The 5,392-nt window shown below is 37.9% G+C and overlaps 1 non-coding gene across 1 annotated transcript; it reads right to left on the minus strand.

Moving 5' to 3' along the window:
* Positions 1-1,559: 1,559 nt before the first annotated feature.
* Trnal-uag lies at positions 1,560-1,641 on the minus strand. The gene has a single exon. It is a non-coding gene; the product is annotated as a tRNA-Leu (tRNA).
* Positions 1,642-5,392: the final 3,751 nt, after the last annotated feature.

Genomic DNA, 5,392 nt, shown 5'->3' on the forward strand with positions numbered 1-5,392 from the left:
GTGGGTTGTGTGGTGGGGAGGAGAATCCTTCAAACTTTGCCTTGGTATATACTCGTCTGAATACACCAAGATGATTTTAATATCCAACGATAAATATTTACGGAAGAATTCCTTTAATGTTGGCGGGCAGGAAAGCCATCTCGTATACTCCAACTTCCGCAAAATTTCCCACATGTAGATTTTCATTTTGCAAACTTCCACAAACCCGCGTATTTCACAATACGACATCCGAGTCTTATTTGCATGAATTTTTATCACTTCAGCAATTACTTAAAGGATCAACGCCATCATCAGCGAGATTGTTGGAATGGTGGTGGTAAGTGTGTGTGTGTGTGTGTGTGTGTGTGTGTGTGTGTGTGTGTGTGTGTGTGTGTGTGTGTGTGTGTGTGTGTGTGTGTGTGTGAGAGAGAGAGAGAGAGAGAGAGAGAGAGAGAGAGAGAGAGAGAGAGAGAGAGAGAGAGAGAGAGAGAGAGAGAGAGAGAGAGAGAGAGAGAGAGAGAGAGAGAGAGAGAGAGAGAGAGAGATTCCTTTAGGTCAGTCATTCAGTGCTGTAGAGTAGAAACTATACCATGAAATTAACAACCACGAGCCCAAAAGATGAATTAAAACTACATGCAGAGCACAGTCATGATTATTGAAAATAACAACATACTTATAGAGCAAATATCTGTAAACAGGAAATTAATAAGACAAATGGGAAGGTGCAAAGGGGAAATATATAGTGTCTTCGTGGGACAAGAGAGATCAGATATATATGACAGTGCCCAACATCATTAGACTCCAAAGTGGCACAGTAAGACAAGACCGGAACCTTTTTTTTTTTTTTTTTTTTTTTGTAAGTATCTCTGTTTACCTCGTCCTTTCCCGCCATTCTAGTAAAATCTCTTTTTTTTTTATTTATAGTTCATATTTCAACATCCTCCACCACTAACAGGTAACAGAACCAATGCAAAATAATGAAGTAAAAAAAAAAAAAAGAGTAAGTGTGGAATTAGAAATAGAGGCACAAGCTACATAGATATCACAATAGAAAAAAGTAGACACCTTCAGCAAAACAATGACCTGCGTACAGCGAGACATTTATATACGTGATCATTAAATTCCTTGCATGGTAATGACTGTGTCTTTCGAGCGGCAACAGATGGACCACTTACTAACGCGTCTCATAAACCACCGAGGCCACAGCGCAGTGTTTGTGTTTGACTTAATTACCAACCCTCGTCACTTGTATTTCCTCATTTCTTTTTTTATTATGTTATTGAAGTTTATTCACAACTACTATTAAGAAAAAAAATGTTTTATCTAAATAAGTATGGAAGTTGAAGTAACTGATGCTGTGAACGATTGCGTTATTGATTACATTTTTATATGAGTGATACTTTCGACAATCTATTTTCTCTGGATACTAAATTGGGAAAGCTTCCTTCTGAATGATAGAAGCCGTGTGTGTGTGCGCGTGTATATATTCATGTCTGTGTGTGTGTGTGTGCACTCAGTTTTGTGGTTCCTTAGCATATCACTTTTGAAATCAATGAAGGAAATTATGAAATCAAAACTTGTGGCAGCGGTGGGATTCGAACCCACGCCTCCGAAGAGACTGGTGCCTAAAACCAGCGCCTTAGACCGCTCGGCCACGCTACCATGTATATATCCCAATGAATGTGCGATAGATCTGAAAAGGAGGAGCCTAAGCATAGGTAAGGATAACCCTAAACAACGATTCAGTCGGCGGAAGGCAAGCGCGGCAGTAATTTACCGCGAGAACTAATTGCCCTGAGTATGCAGGACGGGATGGTGCTGGTATCCAGGCGAGGCAGAACCGTGAGGAAGGCAGGGATGGAGAGGATCTCAATAACATGTATATGCTGGTGACCGTGAATGTGCCCTGAACCTAGCGATTGTTGAGTCTATCTTCTTTTCGACCTTCTTTTCTACATTTTTCTCTGTTGATTACTTTCTAAGAATTTTTTTTTTTTTCGAGATTATAAGTTCGTGCAAGTTGGAGATGAGTGATTGAAGAGCTAATGGTTTATGGTCGTTTCTTTCTGCGTTTTGAAAATCATCAGGGTTTTTCTCATAATATTCGATCATTCCTACAACTTTCTCTTCATAAACTAAAACATTAGTGTTCATGTTATTAATGTTGAATTCCACCTGATGTTTAATTATTCTTCCCTGGCTGACCTTTCCCTCCCCAACATTTCTTTCTCTCTTGATCCACACCTCGCAGTTACAATTCTATTTTCTTTCTGCTTCTTCATTAATGCAACAGTCTTGGTGTCTCTAATACTCAAGAATTTCAATTCTAAAATTTTATTCAACGTCTAAGACTATCTGTTTTAAACACAAGCATACTGCCTGCCTGCCTGCCTGCCTGCCTGCCTGCCTGCCTGCCTGCTTGCTTTGCCTGCCTGCCTGCCTCTCTCTCTCTCTCTCTCTCTCTCTCTCTCTCTCTCTCTCTCTCTCTCTCTCTCTCTCTCTCTCTCTCTCTCTCTCTCTCTCTCTTTCAATAATTAAATAGCTAAAATGTCAAGCATGTCTCAAAACATTTCGAGACTGAGAGTAGAGTATTGTGACGATTGCTTCTCTTGAATGGTGAGTGATAGTCCCCAAGGTCGTCAGCACAGGAAGGTGACAGCCAATGATGGATGTGACGACAAAAATTTCTTTGGATCGAAGAGTATTGCGGGAATGTTGAATGGGCAAATATGGATTCCATTTTTGGATTACATGCACGCACGCGCACACGTACGTACGTACACAAACACAAACACATACACACACACACACACACACACACACACACACACACACACACACACACACACACACACACACACACTTGATTCCATACGTCAATATATGAAATCACAAATTAAAAAGGTTAAATATATCTAGTGTGGAAACGTACATACTAAAATCCATACACATTTTTGTGGCCTTTCAACTTTCTCTTGCGTGTCAGACAGAACCACTGTCACTGACAATAGACAGAGTGTTTATCGTTTTAGATCTAATTTAAGCTACTTCCTCTATTGAAAATCTATTATTTATCAAGTTTCATCAGTACTTACGGTATAAAAAAAACACCAATAAGTAAAAAGTAAGAGTGGCACGTTAAATTGCCATCCCACTCTTACCGTTCAATAACAATACAACTCCAGGAAAGCTTAACAATAAATAATAATTAAAACCAACCACTAAACAAATGGTCATGCTATACAGTCGTTCATTAAAATACTTTTTCATTCTTCCTTGTTAATTTTGCAACAGTTTACACCATCTTATTTTCTTTGGTGTATGTGGCTATTTTACCCTTTCTCTCTATCTATGGTTAATGTCCTTCCTTTCCAAGCCTCGACTGTATTGATGTCTTACTGAAACTCTTCAAATGAGACTTTCCTTAATTTTTTTTTTATAGGCTCTGATTGTCCAACAGTTTAGTATCCACCATCAGTAGAAAATGCCTTCATTATCCATATACCTACCAACGTCAGTATAGTCTGTTCTTGTTTTTCCAGTTGTTGCTGTTGGTGTTTTTGTTGTTACTGTTGCAGCTATTGTTGTTGGGGGAGTATTCTTACACTAAAAATTCAAATAAGTCACTATTCTAATCCTTTAGTCTCTCTCTCTCTCTCTCTCTCTCTCTCTCTCTCTCTCTCTCTCTCTCTCTCTCTCTCTCTCTCTCTCTCTCACACACACACACACACACACACACACACACACACACACACACACTCTTCCATCAATCTCTTTATAAATATGAGAGGAAAAATTCTTTTAAAAGATCGTAACTTGCAGTCTTTTGGAATTATAAAACATTTTGTGGACTTTTGAAGCATTATGGCCTGTGATTGATGGCGCATCGGCCCACGTTCTGCGGGGTAACTTGTGTGGTCACTGTGTCTCCTCCTTAAATCTTTGACGCCAGCTTCTATGGAAAGACAAGAGAAAGCAGAAGAGAAGGATGATGATCTATGGAGGATGTCTTGAAATGATCTCTTTAACTGACGGGAGTATTTCAGATTAGTTACCTTCTTTTCTAGCCACGAAATCAATGTTTTACTAGAGTATAATCATAAAAATGATGTAAAATGTGAAAACTGAAATAAAAAAAAATCTCGAAGAAACACACACACAAACACACACACACACACACACACACACACACACACACACACACACACACACACACACACACATATATATATATATATATATATATATATATATATATATATATATATATATATATATATATATATATATATATATATATAAACAGAGTTCAACAATACGTATTATATCTTTTCTCAGATTCAGACACCTTAAACATTTCACACACCACCGCATTTTGTATGTATAGGTTACACCAGCATAAAAAATTTGAAGGTGACATGCATAAAAAAAAGACAAAAACATCTAATGGGTTTATGATGTTCATAAAGAAATATACAAAAAGAAAAGAAAATCTGCTAAATAATTTCTCTCTTAGTACAAAAATTTTTCACCTCAACTAAAGAAAGGGAGAAACGTATCAGTCCGAGTGTAGGTTGGGCTTCCTCAGCGGGTGAGCTTTGAGATAGGAGGTACCCCAAAAAGTATTTCCTTTAGCCCATAAACTCCCGTGAATAGCCCACATGGTATAAAAAAAAAAAAAAATCTTGAAGAAACACTGTCTAGATTCCGTGTTTCTTGTCCTTGAAAGAAGTTCGGTATTTTTCTTTGTACATGAATCACGCTAACAAAACGTTTAAATATCCGGCCTTTCTGATTTCAAGTAAAACCGAACAAATCCCAAACTTGTTATCACTGTTTGTAAATATATGAAATTTTACTATAAAATCCGCAATGAATGTAAATTTTTAGTACTCCAAACCCTCACATTTCAACAGCAGACTAGAAATACGAGTAACGTTATTTTTTTTCACCCAGCGCCTCTCCTTATCAGTGCTTACGCTAGATTACTACTGGCTGTTTGGGGAAAATAACTAGACAAGAATTATTCACAAAAAAAGGAAAAGAAATATTTTTGTGTTGAAAAGCCAATGATTCGAAATAAAAAATGTTCAACAATTTTAAAAACTCAGCCACATTCTTTGTTTAACCAGTCCACATGCGTGACCGTCTGTCTCTCATTTCCTCTCTGCCCATACATCTATCTCAGCTTTGCCATTTCCTCTCTCTCTCTCTCTCTCTCTCTCTCTCTCTCTCTCTCTCTCTCTCTCTCTCTTACACACACACACACACACACACACAATGGCAATAAGAACTACACTTTGCGGTATGTGGTAAACTGCGATAAACACATTTGCTCTAGCCGTCTGTATTGAGCAATAGTCAAATAAAACTTCGGTGATTCGCTATGTACCCCATTGTTTCATCGGACAAT

The sequence above is a fragment of the Portunus trituberculatus genome, chromosome 16 (assembly GCF_017591435.1).
Source record: "Portunus trituberculatus isolate SZX2019 chromosome 16, ASM1759143v1, whole genome shotgun sequence".
NCBI classification, from domain to species: domain Eukaryota; kingdom Metazoa; phylum Arthropoda; class Malacostraca; order Decapoda; family Portunidae; genus Portunus; species Portunus trituberculatus.